Below are 27,582 nucleotides of genomic sequence, written 5' to 3'. Positions count from 1 at the left end.
ATTCCTTCATAGGCAATATTATTATTGATATAATATTAGAGTTGTTTAATTGAATTTGAATTACAATATTGAGACATTCGAAACAGGCTATTTCGGAATACCATTTTATGCCGAAGAGACATATTATATTATTAAATATAGCGTAAACAAATATTTCAAAGTAAATCAGAAAAAAGTTACAATCGATCATTTCAAAACCTCTCAATATTTAATTCCTTTAAACTCCCCACAATATGTTAAAATAGTACGATTACTTATATTTTACCTATACCTACCCCTCTTATCAATTACTTTTACCGTATTCTAAAAAACAATTTAGGAAGATATCTAAAAGAAATAATTTAAAAGCTAATGTGTCAATGTCATACGCTTGTCAACTTCAAAACAAAAAATAAAAATATTCAGACTATTGGAAACTGTATCATAAATATCTATGATTACGATTGATAAACTAAATATACGACGTGTATGGTGTCAGTCGTGATTATTATACATTACGTCATTTAATTTAAAATATTTAATTAGGCAGTTACTCTGATGTGGCTGCTATGAAATGCACAATATTTCCACCACTTCTCCTCTCCCTAACATCATGCAAACTTACCACGATTGACACTGCGGAATACATCACAACAATAAAGTTTGTTATATACATTTGGAACGGTCATAGATGTAGTCGATAATATAATATTGTAGACGGTAAAAAAATATAAAACTTTTGTCTCGATAATATCTGGTGGAATATGATGCCAGAAAATGTTCTTCAAGACGTTCCTGACGTCCAAAAGCCGGGATGAATTTTTTTTTTACTACCAATATATATTTTTGACATCGTGAACACCGGTCACTCGTTACCCTAGGGCGGCAGTCATGTAACTTAATACTATTTTCATAACGCCTGGAAAATATTATATATATATTGCACAACGTTGTTCAGTTATTGCTAACTGAATTTACGTAGTACATCGAGACACGTCAACAATTGGAGTAGTTTTCAGAGGTGGGTTTTGGGAGAAAAAAATGTATCATCATTTATCACTATTGCCTCGGATTTTGGGATAACTCGATTACATAATATTACAATATAATATTAATGTATATACTATATGGAGAGATAGAAGAGATGGACAAAGAGAGAGAGAGAGATAGGGAGGGCGTTTCCGGTCCTACGGTACCGTATTTTTTTTTTTTTAATGTAATAATAGTCTTCTGCCTGTAGCCGTCACTCGTGGACATTGGATTCCGTCCGTATGTCATTGTATTCTCGTATGAAAAGGGTTGCAATCGAACGTGGTGGTAATCGTGGCGGGTAAATTCCTAGCACACGGTGTTACCTCCCCTATATGCTCCACACCGTTCCTCGGGGTGAAAAAGGGAAGAAAAACCGATCGGCGCGTCATTCCGGTGGTGTAAAAGTGCATAAAAATAAAAACGCTTGAATTGTACCGATTGCATGCCTCCCACTCTCACTGCTGGTGATACTTACCCGCGATATAAGTTATCGACTTTTAAACGTTCGACAAATGGCCGCCAATCTGTTGACGTCCCGTGGTCTTATAAGTATCGAAGATTTGAAAGCATTATTCATGCAGTTCTTAAGAAGACGCGTTTAGTTGTATAATATTTAAATAATATTATTAGCGTAATAAATTAATATCATTATTATAATAGATAGGTAGATTTTTCTATTTCTACCTAAAATCTACAGTTGAAACATTTTAATTTAATCGTGTTAATTTGATACAGAGCATAATCCATATTAGACCTGCAGCATTGATTTTCTCAGCAAATTGTTGTGTATAAGAAAAAAAAATCTTGTGAAGATTTAAAGTATATTATTATAGGAAACTATAGATAGTGAAGTCAAAATTAAATAGTACATTTTAATTTTATATGTTTATAAATAAAAATAATATTCATTCAATGTTTACTTTAGTTTTCATATAAATTATATAAATTTTAATATTCAGCTTCAGAACATAGGATTAATAATACAACAAAAAATAAAAAAAAATAGTATAAAATTTAAAATACCATAATATAATAAATTTTCATTCATAAAAAATGGTAGAAATCGATGATGAAATGCTGTTTATATGAATTGAATGTTTATTATTATTAAAACAATCTAATACAATATAAAATATTCTATAAAAAATATTGTAAATGTGCTACGTGCATAAGACATTAAATCTTCTTTTTTTTTTAAATTTTCATTAAAATATCGTAAAATATATTTTTTAATATAACAAATGAGATTTCAACTCAATGATTTTTTTATAAGTTATCAATATTAAAATATAAAATATATTTTTTCGAGCTATATATATTTTTCCCGTCAAATCTTAATGTTGTGCTTATATTTTTTATAATTTAATTACCTGTGTTATATTTGTTTAAAGTTTTAAATAATATATATATATAACGGACGAAATCACTATTAACAGGAACGAAATGTTAATTAGTTATAACTTACAAATATTTTAAGTTTATGTTAGCGGAGTAGTGCACCAACATTTTGTGTTATTTCAGTTTTATCAATAAACTTATCAATTGTTAACTACTGATATGAAATTCGATTTTATGAATACAAATCTACAGAATAATATTATAATACCTAATAATATGAATATATTAAGAGTGCATGATTTTAGATTTAATTCAAAAAAAGTAAAACATAAAACAATTATTATAACGATTAAAAGCAGTAAAAATAATTTCTGAAAATATTCATAATATTCGAGATGATCAGTGTTTATACTATTAAAAAATCACTTAGTATAGCGTCTACTACATTTTTTTGACAGCGCAAGAAATAAGGTACTCAGCCAAATAAATGAAATAAGATTACGATGAGATAAAAATGGATCAATATTAAAGAAAACATTTAAAGAACTCGAGGTAAGTATATAGAATGATATTCTCGTATAATAAGAAACCACGGACGTTCAGTTGCTAAATATATGTATTGATATAATGTTTGTCGCGCAACGATGGTGACCAAAATAAATTAAACTAAGCAACAACAATACGACAAAAAAAAAATAAATAAATAAAAAGAATAAATGAGAAGTGTAAGTGATTTCAATTATTTATAATTTCACATTAGTTGAGATATAAAGGAAATGATAGAAAATAATAGAATAGTGAACAATGAGAAATTGTTTTTAAGAATGCAACAAAAGGGCTACATGAAAATACAATGCTAAGAATAACAATTAATGAAAAACAACATTATTGGATAACAACATAACAACATAACGAGAATATTGATTGATGAAAATTATCTTATATTATTAGTACCTACATATTTTCAGTGTACTTATAATTATTTTTTTACCAATCGTCGTTTACATTATTTATAATATAAAGTTAATATCATACGATTGGTTTATATTATAACGAATTAGAAAGTTTCCAACATTTTCAAATTGCTATCAATAAAATGAGGATAAGATGAGCTTAAATATAAAACTATTAAAACAAACTTAGTTTATAAGGATTACTGTTAGGGTAATTGGATTTACTCCAAAGCTAGGTAACATTTCAGCTAACTTAATGATGTTCTTTTGATTCCTTGTGTATTCTAAAAATAATTCAAGTGGAAAAAATAACATTTCTGTTGTTTAAGTTTACTTGTTAGTTACATGCTTTATCTTTTTTATGTATATTATCATAAGTTTCCTAAGTACTATAACCCATTTTTTTTTTTTTTTTTTATAATTAGGTTGATAATAATAATAATTATAAATATTGGTAGTTTTTAATGGTTAGTTATTTACTATTACATTCCAAATATTTTTTAATCATTGGATTATGCATTTGGTTCTCATTGGAGAACACATTTTAGTTTTAATGACTTCGTGTAAAATTGTGTGTATGTAATGAAACATATAAACATATTGTATATCTTATTAATGATTAATTTTTTATTAATTTATTATATTATAATATTATGTTCATTTAGGGATAAAAATAAAATATTTTACTCAAAATGTAAGAATATATAAATTGGGATAAAATATGTAATTATTTTATCTAAATATTATCCTTTTGAATTACTTTTACTATCTATTGATTGGAGGAAATATTAGTAGTACCTAGCCATACACTAAATTACCATGGGCATAATCAAATAATTATTAAGAATTAAAAACCAATATAGATGTGATATATTTGCGAAACCATTCGCTAATAAGTAGAGGCGAACTATACAACATATTTCTTTACATTTTTTTTAGTAAATTACGTATACAAGTATACTTATTATAACTACATTTATTGCAATGCCGAATCAGTTTATTTACTAATTATTCAATACCTAGGTATCAATGGAATATCATGATTTATTGATTATTTCGTTTACTTAAAGAAGGTATTGATTATTCTTTATTCGAACAGTTATATTTTTATACATAAATAAAGTTTTTATTTGTAATATTAATAATTAGTATTATACTTTGTTTTTTGATTACGATGACTATCGGTACCTACCCATATCATTCAACGAGCAAATTGAAAGTGGCACGCATACAGATATTACAATATTATGCATGCATACGTAAACGCAAATCATCAACGAAATTAAATAATATCGTATCGTTTCGATATCAATATACCGAACGAGATATGTAAATAATATTTAAAATTCATACCCGTGGTTTATATATTCAAAACGAACATGATATTCAGAAAGATTCGCTTTTATTGACGACTAATATTATGATTATCAATATAAGGTTTACTTTTCACGAATATTTTACGAATTATTTGAAAAACCTTCGGACAGTAATAAAAGGGTAAAGCAGTGGTATTACGGTATGTCCATTGTATGCCCCTCTTTTATACATAAAAAAAAAATCCCATTACGTGGAAAAAAACAAACTCACTTTTTCATTTTACCATTTTTTATTATTCAATTTTTTCCCGATATAACATTTGTCGTGTCGAATACCGTATATATTTTATTATTTACTCGTGGAGTATGGAAATTAAAAATAAAAGAAACAGAATCGGATAATCGTAAAATATTAAAATACAATACGCGCGTAATGTGTCACTTTTAAATTTTCATCCCGCATATTTCAGTAGTATTGCCTTTGATATAAGTATATTATATTAAATATTATTAAAAAAAATTATATCGTGCGTATGTTTCAAGCAATATAGAATTTTCTATTTATCGTGTACTTGACAATTTCAGGAGTCTCGAGAATATTTAGCATTTTATGTTGTTGGAAAAATTCGTTTGCTTTGTATTTTATATACATATAATATAATATATATGTATAATATACATATATATGTACAAATAGTGTGTATACTCGGGATATCTTTTATATGAGCCCAGCATTCACTTATTTTTTTAAACAAGAAATATGTATTATATTTTTTTTATACATTATATAATATATATACTTCTCGTCAGATAGGTAAGTGCGGTACGCACACATTTCCCCTAGGTTTCAGCGTTGAAATTTTTGCTTTTATTATTTTTATTTTTTATTCACTCAATGGATGATGGCGTAGGACAACGAGGGAACGAAGAGCGGTGGCAGTGGTTACGGCGGTCGTGAGTTCCTTTGAATAACGAGCGACGGCACTATGTGGAAATCAGGGCGAGCAAATAAAATCCGGCGGAAAAAACGAAAATAAATAAACGAAAAATCGTAAAAAAAAACCCAGAGGCGGAAAAGGGGATGGAAAAAATATAAAATAATAATAATAATAATAATTTGGAAACGTCACAGTTGAAATGGAATTCATTACGGCCACGGCAGCGTTTCAATGTGACTATATATACACACACAAATACATAATAAATATAATATATATATATATATATATATATAGTACAGTGTGCGTGCACACAGGGGCACAAAGGTCACAAACCACTCGAATTCACATAGGTATGTATTATAATATATAGAGAGGGAGAGTGAGATTATAGGCGCACACACACACACACACCACCCACCCAACCCACACCCAAATTCGCACACATTCTAATGATGGCGGAGACAGTGGTGGTGGTGGTGGTGGTGTAGAGTGACAGAGAGATAAAGAATTCGTCCGACGCCGTTTCCTAATTGGAAGCCGCTGAAGCGGAGCGGCGGATTCCCCGGTGAATCGGACTCATTTACTGCCGCCGCGCGCACCGAATTATGTAATGTTACGTAGTTGATACGCGCGCGCGACTTTTGTTTGAATAACCGTTTAACTTCGTCGGCGGGTCTCATTCGATGTGCCGGCTGATCGCCGCCTCGCACGTTCGTCGCGGTATATAATATTATACGCGTATAATATACGATCTATCTATGTTATATTGTTGCTATTATTATTATTATTATTATTATTATCATTATTATAATTATCGTTACCGAAATGGCGGCGGGGACGGTTTGCTCGTAAAATCTTACATGCACCTAACCTAACCTATATTGTATAGTATATTATAATATTAGGATTATACACGGCGTCGGCGGTATTATACAAATATAATATATATTACAGTGTGCAAACGCTAATAATTGAGAACACTCAATATCTTCGTGGAGAGCGATGCAATTTGAATTCTGCTTTCTTGTTGGTTGTTATTATGACGTAAAAATACACCTACTATATATATGTCATATTGACTGCGGGGGTTATTTTTTTTGCGCAATCGTCTCCGTGGTGGTGGTCGGTCCTCCCCTCACGTATGCCTCTCGACGAGTAGGTACATTATAATATTTACGTCTACACAAGGCCGCGGCGAGATCAAATTTATCGGCGGCAGAGGACCGCCACCCCCCTCCCCCTCAAATACCGGTCGAGGAGCAGGTGGGGATGTGGTGCAGTGGTGCTGAAACGGACGGTCGGGCTCAAAGGTCAACGCGGACGCACGTCCACGTCCTACGGCTGAAAGGTGACGGTGCCGGTAGAGTAGGATACGCGTGGCCATCGTTGTGTATGAGTGTGAGAGAGCCTTTTATATTAAAGGTGTAAATACGACGGGACACGGCCAGCGGCGACGTACCAGGGTGTCAAACTCGATTTTCGCCCGTGAAAAGAAACCTCCCGACAGAACCCGCGCGTGTGGGTGTGTGTGTGTAGGTCTATGAGGGTGCGTGTGGGTGCAGCAAAACGTAATACGGAACAATATGATTCGAGGAAGCTTTTGAACATGCATATAACACAAAAAGTGAAAACCCTCGGCGTGCACACCCAATTTATCTGTTTTTTTTTAGTACACTACTCGTACTTATAGTAATATATACAACATACGTTTGGGGTTACCCAACCGTATTCTAAATCGACCTTTTCCGTTTTTTTAAATTATATATTATATATATACATACCATACACATGTGTATAAAACAAAATGTAAATCTTGATGCTTAGCAGTCATACACCATTCTAGCGTAATATGTCCACTGCCAAATCCGCTGAAAATATAACAACACTGCGCAGTGTGGAGGACAGAAATGGGTGGGAGTGGGTGGAGGTGAATTTAGCATAATAATTACATTTAATATAATAAATAAATAGATATAATAAATACATTTATATACTTTCCATGTTGTAAAGGGATGGATGGGGGTTGGACATCTTAACCCACGTGTCTACGGTCCTAACTCCTGACACTGCGTCTTCGTTCTCCGTTGAAACAATTTAATTGAAAAATATGCAGTCTTTACGTCTTTGTAGTCAACGTCTGTTCGTTTGTTTTGTGCAGTTAGCCGTTCAGAGTCAACGTTAATGGTTATATAAATTTTAAACAAGTCTGCAAGAACGTCAAGAATAACAGTTTTAAAAAAATCAAATAAATTCCTCGTAATAAATTGCTACTTTTAAACGTTTGTTCGTTAATCCTACAACAATCATAATTAAGTACTGAAAACGAATATAATAGGCGCATTTGAAATGTTTTCGTTTATTGTAATTTATAAATATTATTATATTATTTATTTACAAAATATTTTATTTTTTTTTTATAAAACACGTCGAATTTATAGAATTTTATAGTTTTTAAATCGCGCATGCAATTAAGTTATACAATTCTAACCTCATACATTTGTTAACAACACCAACATGAAAAGCCAAAATATAACTTGTAGTAAATAGTTGCATAAATAACACGAAATTATAAGTCATGTATTATTATAGTAAGCTATAAAAATAATTATGTGGTTTTCCACAGTATAATATTTAATGTTATTTTTAAAATATTGATTATTTGAGTGTGGTTTTACAATTTAAATAGGATGATAAAAAACAAATACTTAATTCATCTGTACACTATCAATGCGAATTTTATATTTTGGGTTTAGATCCATTTTAAGAAGACGCTCTACAGTGCAACACCCGCATATGTTGTCTCCTAGTGATAGTTAAGACTCCAAATGTATTTACAATGTAGTTGAGATCATTATCTGTGAAATATCGTTTTTATTATTTTCATTTTTTGATATCACTTATACGAAAAAAGTTCTTATTGTTTCAAAATCCATAAGTTTTGTGTTTTCCATTCTGGAATAACTTTTTTTGTAGTTTTTGTAGTTACGATATCGAAAAAATTAAAAACCTTATTTCACAGCTAAAGTTCTCTTTTTTACGTGGTGAAATTTTCGTTTCTTAGTTATAACTGTAGCCTACTCAGTTCTTTCCCGCTCAAAACAGTTTTTTCTATGTTTAACATTAAATGTTAATTTGTCTCTGTCTTATAAATGTTGTTAGACGCAGACAACACATGTGGGTGTAGCATCCTCTTAAGTTTTAACCCATTACATTATCTTATAACTAATATGATATTGTTTTTTATAATTCTATGCATATTTAGACAATTTAGGTACATTTCAGTTGTGTGCTCATTCCCTTGTTATCTACTTTTGTTATAATGATTGATATTATTTGTGAAAATGCATCAAAATAATAATTAGGTTATTATTATTAGTTTTTAATACAGTTCTATTGTAATGTATTCAGTATTTCTTTAGCTAAAAATCTAAACAAGATATAAAATTGATGATTAATTAAAACTCTAATAAAGATATATTGTGAAATTGCAAAATAATGTTAAACCTGTGTTGCTAGGCGTACCTGGGCAACATAAGCCGGAGCAGAGAATAGGCTAAAAATTTTTGAGAGAAAAGTTTTAGAGAAAATGTGCAGTTCCTTCTATAAGTAAATTGTGGCGAAAAGGTCAAATTAGAAACTGAAACAATTGTATGGAAAAAGAAGTATATTCCAATTTATAAAATTTACATGAGTGGGCAGGCCACGTCTGCAGAGACGAAAATAGTATAATAAAAACAGTTCTCGTGATGAGCAACATTAAAATAAAATACCACGCAGTCACCTGGTATTTGACCTAGTGATTTTGAGACCATCCTGACTTGGGGAACTAAACCTTGCGTATAATAGGTAAGAGTGAGAGAGTATGTTATTGGCTGCTAAGGTACTAATTAATGATCCATAACTAAAAAAAAAACATTGCAATATCAGACTCCATAGACATTAATATATACCTAACCTACCTACTAAAGAACTGCAATGTAAAATGATTACTTGTCTCTTAAAAATGTTTTGAACTGTTGCGTGATCTGAGAAAATATAACAAGAAGACGAATTATTACGTAAATTAATTTTGGTTCTAATACTTGCAATATTACAATAGTAAAATTAAATTATATTTATAAGTATATACGTATTAAAATTTCTTCGGAGCGATCAGTATTTTCGCATTTCATGTTATATATTATATGACATGACGTATAGTTTGTCTAGGAAAAGATAGTTTTATAAAAACATTTTATAAACTGTATTCGACGGTCTCATTGTATACCGAACTAGAATTTGAGTGATAAACGTGCAGTCGACAACAACTACTATAATACCATACAAATTACAGCCCATATATAATAAATCGAATCAAACGTTTGTGTTCCTATAATGCAGTCGCACACGTTCTACAGCGTTTCATAAAAAGATTTCGTACATTTATATAATAATAATAATAATAATAATAATAATAATAATAATAATATTATAGACGTCGACGTTACACTGTGACAAATAGCTCGTCGAGTACACCGACGATGAGGTCACGGTTTTCGGTTCCGTCTCCGGACCGTTACTGCGACGACGAATAACCGCCGCGGCGGTCGTGCAGGTGTACGTTCTTATCACGATGCCATTTTTTCTTCTCGTTGTTTTATTTCGTTTTTATTATTCCATTTCCGCGCGTCTCAGGCCGTGCAGATAGCTACAGACTCTACAGGGGAAATAATATTCTATTGAGTTTTTTCCTCCACCTCCTCCGCGTGGAAACAACCGGCAAAACGTTTCGTTAAAACGCCGTATAATATACGTACCCACACATAAACCAGACGTACGCCGCCACTCGAGGGACCGAACGAACGTCGGAAAATAAAAAAAACAACTCGTATAATAGCTACGTGCGTGTATAATATACGTATGTATATTGTGTTTTCAACGTTCACGCGCATATATTTGCAGCATACATCTCGGAAACACGGTGTATAAGTATCGCGCGCGTCTCTCGGTAATTTATGGACATTCTTCACATCACGACACACCGTTCGTCGCACCTATAGGTTCGCATAAGTATACCGAGTACGAGAGCAGAGAGATAGAGAGACAGAGAGACAGATACAGAGGGACAGATATAGATAGATAGAGAGAGAGAGATATACAGAAAGAGATAGATAGGGGGAGAGGTGGGAGGTAGCGAGAATAAGAGATACTGAACGCTAGTATGTGTGTATGTATATGTAAGTGGATATAATATACTTTCGAACGCGTTCTGCGAGGCACCAGGAATAATCAATACTAAAATGTTTATACAACTCGTTTCAATTCCAAACCGTGTTATATGTACATATTTGTTATTAGTTTCGAGGTAAAAAAAAAATAATAAGAAAAAATATGACGGGTCGTCACAAATAACGAGATTCGGCGAGTCTGTTCGCTTTTTGAAACGTTCATGGTGTATGGGAAAAAAATACGGTTAAAAATGCTGACGTTCATGGAAAATATAATATTTAATAAGTGTAATGCGTCGTGTGCGTAGGTATAAGTTATTAAAAAAACAACGGTTCGTTCCGTAAACGCTGAGTATAATATGTTGGCTGCTCTGGTAACGAGCTGGTACATTTGTAGAAAGCGCTGAGAGACTTTCCCGGATATTCGGTCATAAAATATATTTGCTGGTTATAATTGATTATTCCAATAACGGCGTATGTTTTATACCTGTTGCATAATATATTTTTTGGGTTTTCCGTTGATAATGATTAATGTCACATGGTTTAAACATAATATTAATAAATTATCAGTTCTACATTTAAGATAATGTACCAAATTACTAACCATTTATTTGTGTACCTACCTATGTAGATATGAAATACGTTTGCAGCTAATATAATATTATGTATAATGGTAACAAAATAATAATTGCACTTTAAAGTTTGGAAATTTAAACCACGTTACGATATATATATATTATACATTTTAAGTCGAAAATATGATCGATAAGATAATAATATTTTAACTTATGGTCGAGGGTACAGTGCTCGGAATCATTAGGGGTTAGTTGATCTTTTATGAATTTCCTATTCATAGAAAACGTCGTATTACAAGTGTTTCGTATAAATTACAATAATGAGTTTTAAAAACGAAATAACATTTTACATATTTTTACATATTTCATGGATTTCTCAGTAAATGAACATAAATATAATGCTTTTTTTCCGATTGATACACTTATAATGTATTAATAAACCATTTATAATGACTTACTATTTAATATAATTTTTGAAGAAATGCATAAAATATTATGATCACTATCAGACTAACTAAGGACTACTGCCATCGGGCCGCATCCGATCCACAAACAAGTTTCTTAGTTTCATCTAACATCAGAAGGACGATGAATAATCTAAAAATATTAACTTTATTCCAAATTGTTATCGCACACACTCCCATATCGTGTGTCGCGTGTTGCATGTGCCAGCCATCAGGTATTATCAGCTGAATCATAATGTAATATACATTATACATTTCACAATTAAAAATTATATGAGTTTATATAATTTTGGCTGACTAAGAGTTTTCAATTTTTTTAGACGGCCCTAAAATATAAAAGTTTAGAGACCTCCTAGATATACTAGACGTTTATTATTTTATTATTATTAAATTAATCAGGCGATATTTTAAAATATATATATGTATGATCGGTCTAGTACAAAATACCAGGCAATGTTACAAAAACAAAGATTTAATTTTTAATTAATACGTTCTTATAAAAATTCATTTATCAGTAAAGTCACATTAAATTATAGCATTCGTCACAAAAGATTTCAGTATCTTTTTTTTTTTGGTATATTCAACCAACTTCTAAAATTTCACCCAAGCCTCACTCAAAAATAATTTTCGTTGTTCAATATTTTGATTCCACATTAAACGTATTATCCATAACACAATGCAATTAATATAATGCGAAATACCATAATATAATGACATTATTTTATTGTATTATAATATTATCATTGTTCAAAAGACCGTGAGTTAAAAAATATACTCTTTCGAATTAACCGAGGGGAAAAATAATTGCTTTGGAAGTTGGAACACACACACGCAAAGTGTGGTGCAATCATCGTTGTAAATATTGTGTGTTTGTTTACTAACGTGCGAGTACAATAAAAAATAAAAATCTCAATTCAAAAACGAGTTTATATCTCCGAAAACAAATATGTTTTACAAAGATAGTATCTTCTGCCACCGTTTGGTCACACTGCCGCTGCAGTACATTACAATACGCGTACATATAATACATCGCACTCAGTACGATAAAAATCTATTAATTTCACGTGTGCCGAACCGGAAACGACGAAACCTGCAACGCCGTCGGACGAGATAAAAGTACCTACCACGTAATATGCGCACATATTTTATCGCGGAAAACTGTGGACCCCGAATTCTGCCGCCGATGTGAGGTATATACTTTATCTGCGGGGGGGGGGGGTATTTATGCGAGTCTATTAAAAACGTCCGTCTCGCCGGAGGCGAGATCCGCCCCCATCCAACCATAGAGTCTATATATTATTATTATACGCACTCATTGCTCGGCTACACCCCTAGGCACAACCGTTGCCATTTTCGCAGTCACACTGTATATTATTATAATGTTTGAACACGCCTGACAGACTTCACGAGATCTCGTGGATTTATAATACGGTGACTAGGTCGGAGACGGCGACGACGACTCAAATCGGCTCGCATACGTTTGTATATAATAATATTATGTAGGTATATGTGTATATACGCGTACAGATGCGGTCGACGACGCATATAATATACCGTTATACACAATAATTATTATTAGTAATATTATTATTACTTTTATTATAATTAATATTTTTATTAGTATTATTATTATTTTTATTATTATTATTACTATTATTATTACTATTATTATTATTATTATTATCATTATTATTGTTATTGTAATTATTGTTTGGCAAAGTCGCGGCGTGTCGTCGTTTAATAATACACTCGGCCCCGGGATCCGATTCAACGATCATTCGTCCTGTCAAGTGCATGGCTTCAAGAGTTACGTCACATACATGTATACTCCACCTTTGAACCGTGGTTTTAGATGGACCGAGACTCTTATTTGAGGGGAAAGCAGGCGTTTTCAAAACAAAACTACCAAATAAGTACATATTTATAAAAAATAACCTCTTACTAGTGATAAGCATAAAATGATTTTGTACCGTTATCACATAACGTCGGTCAAATCTGATAATATAAGATAAGATGATACTTACACGCTTTCGGTTCACTTTTAAATACAATGTACAATGTAAGTACTTATTACGTATCAAATCGAATAATATGATTTAGTAACCTAAACAATAAACCCATATAAATTCGTTTCTAAAATATATTTATTTAATTTTTAATTTTGTTATTTATATAAGCTTGTTGCCGCCGAATAGGCAATTATGATATGGCACGGCCGACCGACCGGCTGACCGACACACACACACGCACATCACATATCTGTACCTGTTTTTTTTATATAGTTATATTATTATTTTTATATTTGTTTTATTTGTCCGTATCAGCTGTGAATTATTATATAATACCTAAATTATCGCCAACGATGCGCCGGCTGCGCGTTTATTATTATTTTAACTCGGCCGCCTAGGCAAGTCATTCGCGCACCGGCATCATCGAAACCCGCAATTCATTTTTTTGTGTGTCGGTCGTAGTTCGTAGGTATAATATATTGTAACGTTCGTAAGGCGTGAATCGCCAGGATTATAATATATTATATCGTTTTGTAAGGCGCGAATCGCCAAATTTATATTATATTATATGATCATGTGTAAGGCGCGAATCGCCATAATTATAATATATTGCACTAATTTGTAAGGCGCGAATCGCCGGAAATTATAATATTGTGGGCGCGAATCGCCATTATTATTAGTGTTGGCGTGCGCAAATCGCTGCGGCATATCATTTTATATTAAATTCTATTTGTTTATGTGGTAAATCTCCACTGTTATTAGTTTTTATTATACTATTTTTGTGTGCGCTAAGCGTTACTGTGTATTATTTTATATCTTGTTGTGAACTGAACATTATTATAGGATAGGAGCAGTCAGTCTCCACTACACTATTCTGTGAGTTTTTGTTACACATTATTACTATAGTTTTTTGATACGAATTATACCTATATCATTATTCTGTTGGGCCAAGAGGGCCACATATTATTATGCTATACTGTTTTGGCATTAAAGGCCGCATTTTGTTAATATTATTATTATATTGTTGCGTTGTGCATTTATATAAATTTATCTTTTTACCAGCAATACAACATTAATACCGTTATAATTTTAGTTTTCATTTATTTGAGTTAGGTAGGTACCTAATATTATTTCTTATTATTAATTTAAGCATACACTCATACATATTGTACACAATCACACATCCGCACACCCTAGCACTCTCTGGTCTTGCTCGGCGACCCCGTCCACTTCATTTGAGTCGCTATACATACATCACACACACAAACACAGGTGGGTTGGTGAGTAGCGGTGTATCGTGCATAAGCCATAACGCGCGAAGTATTTTGGTGACCGGGCGTCGCGGACTAGTATTGTTCGTTCCCGGTCCGTACAAAGCTAACACAGCTAAATGGACTTTTTTTCGGGGGGGGGGGGGGGGGGACTCTCTGTCCTCCTTAAATCCACCACTGCTCGTTTTGATATTAATGTTTTATATTAGTTGTATAACCACGGACATCGGTCGCGAACGAGGGGAATATAGTTATCTTGTAAACAGGACGCTGTCAATTTTTATGATGTAGTTACAAGGCGCGATAATAATCGACGGATGAGGACATCGCGCGTGCACGAAACGTCGTAGGTACTTGTCACGCTTTTCGTGGTGACTTAAACCACTCTATCGCGTTACATATATTATTCAATATGGACACGGCTGGATTACAAACGTCACCGAATGACTAGGTATACTCTACGGTTAGAGTCTCTACCTATATAAATACAATATAATGTATTATAGGTAGGTATCCATATACGGTACGCAGACGACACTGTGTCCCGCGCCGCACGCCATCACCGCCCCCAGAGGGGGGGGATTCGCCAGCCTAGACTGCCGCTGCAGCAGGTCTCCAAGGACTGAGCAGAATGGATTTGCCGTTTTGAGCTTTGGTGTTCACCAGTCGAACACGAAACGCCATTATAATATCATAGTGCTGTATTATAGATCACGAGCAGTTTAATTAATGTCTCCGACGCGGACCAGCATGCATCATATTGTAGTAGTTCACCATTCTGATGGATCGGCGGTAAACGTCAGTGCGCGTTCCGACGGATTCGTTTACACGTCACGTTATTACATTATTATTGTTCATCTCCTCGCCGGCGTGTTTTATCGCATTTAATCCGATTACGATTATACGCAGCACGGTGTACTATAATATTATACATATATTTCATAATATACGCGCCGAGGTGGTGACCTATATTTTAAGCGACGCAAACTTGTAAAAACTAAGCGTGTGATTATGCAAACCGTAGTTACGTAATATTAAAATTAGAAATTAGAGCTTTCAAAAATGCCGTTACAGTCGTAGTTTGTAGTAATTTTTGCTTTACGCGCTTAACATAATGTGTAATCTAGTTAACAAACTCATGCTATATCTGTGTGGTTTTACACGGTGGTTGATTTACGCAAATTAGAATAAACTTTTAACGGACGGATTATTTGATTTGCGTGCATAATGTAAACAAGCACGGATTGATGATGGTAAAAATAATATAACAATAATGGTTACGGCGGTAAACGTATTATATTAATTTTGGCAATTTCGTTAATTGTAATCAGAACCAAACTACAGTCTACATTCGGGGTGTACAGTATAATATATATATAACACAAATAATATGTATCAATTAAATTTGTGCATTGGAAATCGTTACTATTACCCACTGTAAAATCAAACAGAATTGCATCCTGACCACTCTAAATTAATTAGTTTAGTAAATAAATACATTTTGAAATTCCTAGCTGAATTAAAATGCATAGGTATGTCTATAAATTTGGAAAAAAAAATATTCAGTAAAACATAGTGTGAACGCGCGTGCATACAGTTTTTGTATTGGTCGTACATTTTTTTATGGCATATTTATATGACACGTTTATGGATTACGAACAAGTACTTGCACGTGTGCTCCCATTAAAATATTATATTATTTGCGGTGTTGTTTTCGTTTTTCGGTGGAGATAACAGCAAATCCAAACTGTTATGTCTCGACCGAAAAGTGTTATTGAGACAATCTCCCTCCAATATATTATTACAGTATTTTCGAGGACATTAGTTTATTGCTCTAGTAATAATTTTTGAAAAGGATCCGTGACCTAACCCTAAGATTGTTCTTTTCATTGCGTAGTGTTCGAACGGGAATAATGTCGTTACCGCCTGATATTATATTAAGGTCAGTTACGCCCATAATTCTGCAATGGAATCCAGTGCTTCACAAAAACTATAGCGATAATCAATAAATGATCACACTATACAACTCGTGTGTCTTTCCATTGACTGTACATGTTTCATGATCGATGAGCATAACTATAATACATTATACCCCGGGATTTGTCCATCGTGTGATTCTATCGTAGAAACCAAACACAGTGAAATTTAACCATAGATAGGTATTAAAGAATAGATCATGGCACATATAGAGGCGGGGAGCGTGCAGTAATGGCCGGGAAAAGGCAATGTTGTTTTTATCATTATCTCTCATTCTGGTAGAGGTACTATCATACTGTAACATTCGTTACACCCCATTTATATAGTATACACTAAACACACACTATATAGGGCTGATCAATACAAAATATACACACTCAACACTTTTCGAGCTGTCCAAATTATTAGTTATTATTAAAATGACACATGGGAGTTAGTTCTACAGTAACCATCAACAGGAGCGAACTCACCTATACACTTATTAACAGCCATCTGCCAATAGAGTTAAGCACTAAGTACCTATTTTAAATAATATAATAATTACTAATAGATCTATCAACTAAACGTGTCTTATTATTGATAAAAAAAAAACCTCATACACAGTGCTCTAAACTTCAGTTACGGAAAACTTATCCAAAAGGAATAGAAATCCTTCTCTGGATAACTAATAACGTAACAAAGGTCCCCCCGACCACGCTACAGACTACAGTTACAAACGACTTTGTACATAGAAAAATTAAACTCATAAGTTATAAATTAATATAACCAATAAATACCAAATCAACCATGAGTAATACTAATAATAATAAAGAAAATGACGATGGTGTGACGTTAAACGTGTGATGGACGTTTCGGAGACAACTACAACTGTGGGTTCACTCATCAGCTGGTCCGTTTTAGGAGTATTATTTAAACTATTTGATACGATTCGTATTTACGATAGACGGTATAGGCGCATTGATTGAAACGTCAACATTACAGAAACCGTATCTCGCACAAACATTGCTCGTATTATAATATTATTCTTTGAGCAGAATATTATTTGCACCGAAACAATTCAATATGATGTACGAGTATATGCGCGAATTCGTAATTTTGTGAAACGTCTTATAATATTATGTGATACTTATGTATGATCAAAGACGTTTTTAATTATCCGCAGATCCACATTAATGTGTAAATATGGCTAACAGCTGACTGTCTATAATAGAATTTCCATGATATTGATAATGATTTTGACGACGACGATGATGATGATGATGATGATGATGGTTATAATAGGTGTATACCAATAAATGGTCAAAAACAATCAACGATGAAAACAAAAAAATCAAATCGGTACTATATACATGCGATCAATTCAATAATACATAATATTATTATTATAATATAATATTAAACCCTCTGCAATATTGGCATTTGGCAATGTACATTACAAACACGTAAACCTACTAACGTAACTTATATGTGCAGTTATTTTTAAGGATTCACAAAAACTTGTGTAAAACGTGTGCCTCAGATGGTAATTGTGTTTTTTTTTCATTTCACTTTGAGATATAAAAATGATAATTTTCTCGTTTAAAAATTGAACATCTCGAACTTTTATATCTAATGTGTACTTTTATACAGACGATATAATATTTTCTACTGTGGTTATGTTATATACACATAAAAAACGACAATTTGGCGAAAAAGTATATAAATGGAAAATAACTTTTGATGTTTTTTTTCCTTACCCATCTTAAAATATTTGATACAAAAACAAAAGAATAACCAAAAAAAAATTTAATTTGTATTTATACAATATAATATGATAAGCACTTTAATAAAACAACGGAAAAATGTAGTATACATTTGTTATAATTTATAAAAGTTTTTTAAAAAAATATGTACAGTGTATACTTACATTTTTCAAGTTAAGTTAAATTGATTGTTATATTTATGTATTAAAAAAATAACTCACATGACGTAATTAAATCAAAGTATCTATTAATCAAAGATTCAAAGTATTTTGACCTTTAATAATGTTTCTTTTAGATGACTCTTTAATAAATAAAAGATTCTATATACACCACATAATATGTAATATCACGATGAGAGTAAGTTAGCAAAGGTATTTTTTTTAAGTTATTGACAAATGTTTAGTAGGTCACCCTTTGTTTTTCACATTATGCACACTGTTTGTATATTTTAGATTCTGTTCGGGACGATGAATGTATTGATTTTACAATGATGTGTGTTTTGTTGTTTATGTGTCTGAATACGCCATGATAAATAGTAGAAAAAATGTTTTCAACTTTCGTTGTGATTTCTGGTAACAAATTGGATCTAGTTGGTACTTTCAATTTTTTAAAATTCAATATATTTTTCCTAACCATATTGGAGAAAACAAGAATTTAAAAAATATTAATATTAAAATATATATTCGTATACAGTATTTGTGGAAAACATTAAGTCAACTTACTTTTTTTTTTTATTATTATTGATCCTTAAGCACGGCATCTATGGCCATTATCTGTTAGTAGGGTTGTATTGTGATGGTGGTAGAGTTTTGAAGTGGTGGGTTTTTTACACGTGAGTGTTTGTGTTTGGCAGAATTTTTGATTGGGCACCCGTAGGTATCTGCCATGACCGGGTGGGAGATGGTGACACTTGTTCTCCGGACACCGTGACTTGCCCGAAGAAATATGCCAACTGTGACCAAGGAATCGAACCGGCGCTGGCTGCTTCGCAACCGACGCCTTAGACCGCTCGGCCACTCCGTCCCCCCCAGTCAACTTACTATTATAATAGTAAAATAAAAAAAATAAAGGCTATATAAATGTAATATTATAATATATCATATACTGACTCATATGATAGAATATACTTATTTATATTGGGCTGTCTCCACTCAGAATCGTTTTTCGTATACTGTATGATATAATATCATTGAATTAAAATTTAACACATCCATTACAGTGACCCACTTATAAATATCTGTACAGTGGAGCCATATCCACGTACATACCTTTGTTTGTGTTGTCTATGCTGTCGTGAAGCTTGAACTATTTATAGCCAAATTCTATTTCTATTTCTTAATCTTTTTTTGATTAATTTACGTATAAATATTACAGTTAGTAGCCAATCATTTTTAACTGTCCAGATTTATTACAGATTTTACGTACCTACTAGCTATAAGCGTGGTTTATCTTTGAACAGTATGTTGTCTATTTATCATATGAATGATTGGTTTTTATGTAAGCTGAGCATTGATTTATTTTTGGGCTGCTGAGTTACTATGTGGTTAAAAAGGTTAATAAATTGAGTTTTAATATAAAGAACATCAGGCGTAAATCTTATTTGATTACACGATGCTGTAATTAAAGGTGAACGACTATCAACTGTGTTTAACCTGGCATGTAGTCTCTTTGACTTGTCAACATTATATAAATTGCAATATTATTTGCAGTATGCCCAAGATTGCAATTTTGACACACTAAGCGCTCCGTGGTTTATTTTTGAAAAAAAAAAACATTCTTTGAATGATTAGTGTTTGAGCGAATTGAGTAGGTAGCTATAGTTTTCTTTGAGTAGATGAGTTTCTGTAGTTATATGGTAAATAATTTGTTTGCGGCATGTTGTTTATCAGCCGCCTGGCTTATTGTGGAATGTGATTGATTGTAATGTGTTGTGGCTGCAGTTTACCAATATGGTGTGACTGGTGTGTTGTTATATTATGTTTAAGGTATTTGTGTGTACCACGGTTGTATGTTAACGTCGTTTTGATTTCATTTGTTATTAAGTTCGTGGAGATTTCTCGAAAACATCGATCCCTAGTAGCAGGCCTCATGAATGATTCAGATATGTTTTCCGAAACTGTATCGCTTTAATAGTTTGATCAGTACGAAAGGCTAAAGATTGGATTTTTATATGGTGTTATGTCTTTATTACATATTATGTCTTTATATGGTGTTACGTAAGTATGATGGAGTTGAAGTTATCATGTACATTTTAGATTCTATATGATGAATGTACAGGTTTTACAATGATGTGTGTCCTTTTTATTTTTACTTTACTGACTTTACTTGATGGTCTTCGCCTTTTGAAGCAGTAAAAATACTTTGATTTTAAACTTTCAGGGTGATTTTTTGTAAAAATTGGATCTAGTTGGTACATTATAGAGTACAAGTAAAAAGTCTTCAGTACTTATCAAAATAACCAAGGAAAACATAATTCAAAACGTTTATTTTTATGCAAAACCCAGTTTTTGACAAAAATGATTTTGGTTTTTGCTGTAGGTAACCCAAAAATGAGTACATTTTGGGACTTCAGATTTTCAACGAATATTTGCATTTACTTGACTTGGAATAATTTTCAAAATATATTGTTACTTTATATGATATGTATATATTTTGTTTTCTGTTAAAAAAAAAGCTAGAAAATATAATATAAGGTTCCACATAAGTTGTTCATACATCAATATTATCATATATCAATCGAAAATACAAATTCATAATATTTATTCATAAGCGTTTAAAGTTCACTGATATAAGGTTCCATATAAGTTTTTCTTACAATAATCATAAAAATAGTTTATGGTTTTTACCACAATATTATTCCTCAAATTATTTTCATGGGCGTCTGAAGTTTAAATCTTGACAAAATTGGATATCCACGCGAAATGTAACGGTTTTAATTTATTTGTTGTAATTTAAAATATAGTAACTGTAGATTGTAAAAACATTCTACTGTTACCTACATAATTAGACTGAAAAGTATGTTAGGTAAATTTATAAAAGTGGGGGGAGAGGGCAGGACAACTAAATATAATGTGCGTGGTAGTTGATCTGATTTATTCATTCATTATTTAGCCTAGGGTATGTGTAAGATATAATAATAAATAAATTACTAAGACTTTATGTTGAATTGTTAATTGGAATAGAAATGTATACGAATATTTGCATTTATTACATCAGTCTTTTCTTGATAATAACTATATGCAAACGATCATATTACCATGTAATCGCTCCGACATAAAAAGTTTAGTGGGATGCACATGCGATGGCTGAGCAACGTATGGTCATAGTTTTAGAGATTAGACCGTGCAATACTTCTCTATCACAATCATAAATTTGCATCTGAAAACAGATAGGAAATTAATTATAGCGAACGTCCAAACAATATAAGTTTTTTTTAATAAAAGAAGACAAACTGAAAGTGCAAAACATTAAATTTAAATAAAAAAAAAAATGACAGGTATCATACCAAACATAATATAAGCATATTATTAATGTCATTTCGTTCACTATTTTATACACTTCATATTATTTTTTTTTTTTTAATTGGTCATTAAGCCCGGCAACTATGGCCATTAGCTGTTTGTTTGTTTATTTGTAGGGGAGGATACTGTTGGTTGGTAAACACGTGTGTGTAGTTTTTGGCAGATTTTCAAGTGGGCACCCGTAGGTATCTGCCATGCCCGGGTGGGGGATGGCGGCACTTGTTCTCCGGACACCGTGCCTTGTCCAAAGAAAAATGCCGCCCATGGCCGAGGAATTGAACTCCGGTCTACTGCGTCGCAGCCGACGCCTTAGTCCGCTGGGCCACTCCGTCCCCCATATATATATATATACACTTTTTTATTCAGTCTATTATATTTTTTTAAACGTTGATTTATTTACTATTAATATAAAATATTAGCGTAACTTATTCCAAACACGAAATATTTTATTTAATTACAAATTAAACCATACAGTACAACATATAGCTTTTATGAAATCGTATTCCTGAATATAATATTGTATTAATGTAGTATATAATTTTAACTGTAATCCTCTGAAACTGAGTAAGGTGATGAGAATAAATAATATGAGATTGAGGAATGACATAATATTATAAACCATGACCAAGGGGGCATCAACGGAATAGGAATGCTTTATATAAGAGAACAGAGATAGGCAATCAAACAAAATATAGATAACACAATAAAGTCGATCTCGTCGTAGAGAGATAAGTCAAAATCATTAGACATCAATCATATGATCGTAACAACTAAATATAATATTATGTTTCGTTCTTCAGTGTGATGTAAAACTCAAATGTATTAAAAGTTTTCGAAAAATATTTGTGTTTCAACGATATAAAATGTTTAGATGGTTTTTTTGCTCCACTCCGCCACGAGTTGTGTTGTATTCCTCACAGCTGCAATTGTAACTAGAAAAAGATAACATAAATTGTGTGTATATCTCGGACACAAAGAGACTAAAAAAAAGAAGGAAAAAAGCACTAACTATACGCGCGGAGACTTCTTGTACAACAAATCTCCGATAATCCTGGTCCGTCGTAAATACGCGTAGCAAATAGCGGGAAACTTTTGGATTTCGCATTTGGAGGCGATAAAAACCACATAAGTATTTTCCAAGATTGTATGGAATCCGCCCAGTTTTAATCCGGAACAACCATAAAGTACTGCAGCGATGCTGTTCGCGAAAGATGGAAACGTCCCCTCGGCGCTCGGAGCCGACTATCACCCCCTAACACCCGACCCCCGCTGAAGCCGTGTTGTTTTAAGCGATATATTAATACACGACGTATACCGTGGGGTTTACGTGTTCGAGGTCGTAAAAACGTTGTTCCGGAATTTAAATAAGTGGATTCTTATGCGATTTGCTGATTCCCCGTGATGGCGAGGCCCTGGAGATCTTAGAAAAACTAATGAACCAGTAACGACCGTCGTCATAAAACACCGAGTTTCCGTGGTGAAATACGGCGGCGCCGAAACGGGAGACGACGACGAAAAATACACGGGCGACGGTGGAGGTGGTAAGGTGGAGGCGGCCATTTACGATAGCGGTGGCCATGCCGCGGGCGCCGGGAGGTGAAAGATATAGGCGCGAGGCGGAAGAGAAGCGGTTGAATATTAAATTCTCTCGTGGAAACAAATTATTGTTTCCGCTAACGATCTGCTCGGTGCGCTTTTTATTGCGGCAGTTTACAAACTTCATCGCTCGAATTCCACTGCTTCTGCTGCTCGTGCTACTAGCAACACTATACCACTGCCACTATATGTCTAGATACTAGTTAGACTGCTACCCACTACAACTGTATACAACTAAATATATATATATTATATATATTCCATTCTACCACTACTAACCGTACTTCGGGGGCTTATTGTGTTCTGATGAAATGTTCAACCGTCCACGACTCTCGCAGTGATTGTTAGTTACTATATAGCTGTTGTACCTCGGTGTCTCTTTATTATGGATAGAACCGGACAAATTTCAAAGACATCCTCTATCGGGAGGTTTGCGTGAGAATGTCTCGGCGTTGCAAAAAACTTGCGCAGGTCAACGTAGTCGTATTCTTCAGTCGTTACGCGCATACGATAATATTGTGCACTGTAGTTGTCGGTGTCTATTTTCGGGAAATTGGAGTCATCACATTTAACCTCGCTATCGATTTAATTTTTACCATCATCCACTATATAATCTTCACCTACAATTTGCGATTGCCACATTCAAAGTTATATTATGTTATGCCCGATACAAATCAATCTATTTGAAATTTAATAATTTTATTTGATTTGATATCTTTTTCATTTTACTTTAATTTTAACACCACAAATACGAAGTTCCCAACGCATTTGTCCTTTGCCCGACCCTTTACAGCTTACGCGCATACAACATAATATAGTCTAGTAAAGTAACATATTGTATTGCCTAAACAAAATAATGCAGTCAACTCTCAGAAACTTGAATGTAATTATTTAAGTTTTAAGCAATTGAAATGTCAAGATTCGATGACTGTTCAATATTATACGCACACTTAATCGTTATACGATATCGTCACTTTTACCGAAATCGGTTAGATCACGACACGGCAACACTAAAACATATTATATTAAATCCAATAACAATGGGCACTTCAGTCGGATCGAGTTCCGTTTTTTTTTCATTTACTGAGTGATGCGCACACGTAGCTGGTATAATTGGTATTGAAGTATTTTTTTTTTTATAATGGGTAATGCATTTCACATAACACATACCTACTCTATTAGAGTAAACATTCCCAAGTCGTATACGTATCGAATACCTACACACTGCAATTCGATTGCAATTCAATGCACGCCACCTAATGCGGTGAGACTATACTGCAGATAGTATGTTATTATATTATATTATATTGGTTGTCCACTGGCCGACGGGATATCGTCACTCTTTATTATATTTACAGCGATAAGGTGTAGTATGTTATTTTAGCGTTGAGTTACGATTCTTATTAGTAGTTTCATAGGACCGCACTACATATAACCCAAGTACCTACCCAACATCGTCGAAATCGGAACATGGCATTGACTTGCCTTAAGATTTAACGACTACATAATATGAAATAATATACATAATATGGTTATAAAAATCCATAGGCTGCTTTATTTGAGAATCAACCCGGTTTTTATAATATTGCGGTAGCGCGCGAAGTGGTAGGTAAAACTTTTTTATACAATCATACAATTTTGCTCTAGCGACTTAAAAACAGTAATGATAGAATAATAATATAATTATGTTAAACTTATGCATATAAATAATTAAAATATAATATAAGTGCAGTGCAAAAACACGTGGCCTCATTTTTTTATAGCCCTCGGAAATATTAATGAACAATTAATTGAAAAAAAATAATGTATAAAAAAAAATATTACCTTTCGTGTCAAGTCACAACTTCAATATGTTAGTGAGACCCGAGAGGTATACATTATGATACTTTTCTGTATTATCTTCTGATAAACTGTAATTGAATAAGTATTGTATTTTATTGTAAGTAGTGAATAAAATTTATTTTTTTCGATACATTTATATGTGCGGCCCCCATTGTAAACTATTCAATGTACTAATACTTCGAGTTTGACATGACTGGTGTAGTGTATTAAGTATTACTATGTTTAGTGACATTATCCGTTTAAACTTAAATCGTTTTCAGTTATATTATTCGATGTTCAGACATTAGCGTATAAATAAAGTTACGCAACAATATGTCTATTCCGTATCGTCACATCGAATCCAATACATCTGTAGTCGATGTGTATCTGATTATCGTCGAAAACAATCTAAAACGCGCCGGAATACTTTCTATTTCGTTACGACGGTGGCGATAATGCCTACAACTATAGAAATTGTTCGTTTGAATTGTAAATTTGTCGAAGACGATACTGATTTATCCATTTCGTCATAGCAATAACCGATATAAATATATATAATAAATTATGTACGAATATTCTACCTAGCATATATCCTAACATATCGCAGTACGAACAGGATGCCGATGATGATTAAAGCTACTCGAATACAACGTCGTAAATAAGGACACATATGAAATAATATTATGTCTGTTTTAAATTGGCTTGGTTTGACATTTACGAAATCAGAAAATCGTATTGTTCATTAATATACAAAGCACTGTAATAGCATTATGTGAATATAGAGATTTATTGTGATTGCATTTTATTTTAAATTTTAAATTCACAAAGGAAAGATTTTTAATCCCAATAAAATATTGTAAAACACAATATGCTATTACTTACCTAGGTACTTAAATAATACGAAACGTTAAGACTTCTAATACAAAGTTACTCAGCTTATATTTTCACCAGAATTATAACTATAAAGACGTATGAACTATACAATGTCATGTTTCACAACTCTACAACACTACTCTACTAGGTATTGTACCAAATTAGAACTATGCATATTGAAAATGTCATTATAGTTAAATAAAATACTATTGTAGGTACATTTAGGAACAATAAAATCATAAAAATAAGGATTAAGACATCATATTTTATCCTCTGAATATTTAAATCCCAAAAACCGGCCAACTTACGGTCTGTTTATGTATATATAACCATATCTTAAAGGGATAATATTATATCTATTTCGTGGAAGCTAAATTCAAAGAGTTTTTAAATTATGGTTTGATTAAAAAACCTTAAACATAAATTCTATGCGCTGTGCGCTATAGATATTGTACTATATTAAATGTTATCAAATGACAGTTAAAATATGTCTCATACCTTTTTTGCATTCTTAGGTTATCAAAAATAATACAATTATGGACTGTAAAGATGAAACCAATAATTAAAAACATCAAAAGTAAATATGATACAATAAAAACCTAATTGATTTTATTTTTTTATCTCTGTATGTCCTTAGAAACACTGCACTTACATCCATGACAACGTCTATAATCTTTTGAGATTCCAATCTCTCATTATTTAGTCAACGACGAAAATATCGTTTTCACCCTCCGAAATTCCTCGTTTTAATTAATATAATATATATACCTAGTCACTTTATGATTTTGACCTGTATTGCTATATAAAGTAAAATAAACTAAAATATATATAAGTACCTACCTGAATACCTTTGTACGTGTAAGACTTATATTATGACGGAATAAATTAATTGAATGTAGGTAGTTAAACGAATATTTCGGAGATTGACATTCCACTTTCACTTTTATTATTAAGCTTGTAATAATAT

General features: G+C 32.4%; 1 protein-coding gene across 4 annotated transcripts in view; it reads left to right on the top strand.

Moving 5' to 3' along the window:
- The window catches only part of LOC132950227 (leucine-rich repeat-containing protein 4B-like), a 355,161-nt gene that overhangs the window by 285,294 nt on the left and 42,285 nt on the right, over positions 1–27,582 (top strand). The window contains exon 1 of one of the 4 annotated variants that reach the window (XM_061021550.1): positions 14,219–14,690. The exons of the other annotated variants lie outside the window; for them this stretch is intronic. The gene's annotated coding sequence lies outside the window, so the exon portion shown is untranslated. Of the gene's footprint in view, positions 1–14,218; positions 14,691–27,582 lie in introns of those variants that run through there. 4 annotated transcript variants of the gene reach the window in all.

The sequence above is a fragment of the Metopolophium dirhodum genome, chromosome 8 (genome assembly GCF_019925205.1).
Source record: "Metopolophium dirhodum isolate CAU chromosome 8, ASM1992520v1, whole genome shotgun sequence".
NCBI classification, from domain to species: Eukaryota; Metazoa; Arthropoda; class Insecta; order Hemiptera; family Aphididae; genus Metopolophium; species Metopolophium dirhodum.
Note: the sequence above shows the minus strand (reverse complement) of the source record. Positions and strands in the feature narration are given on the sequence as shown.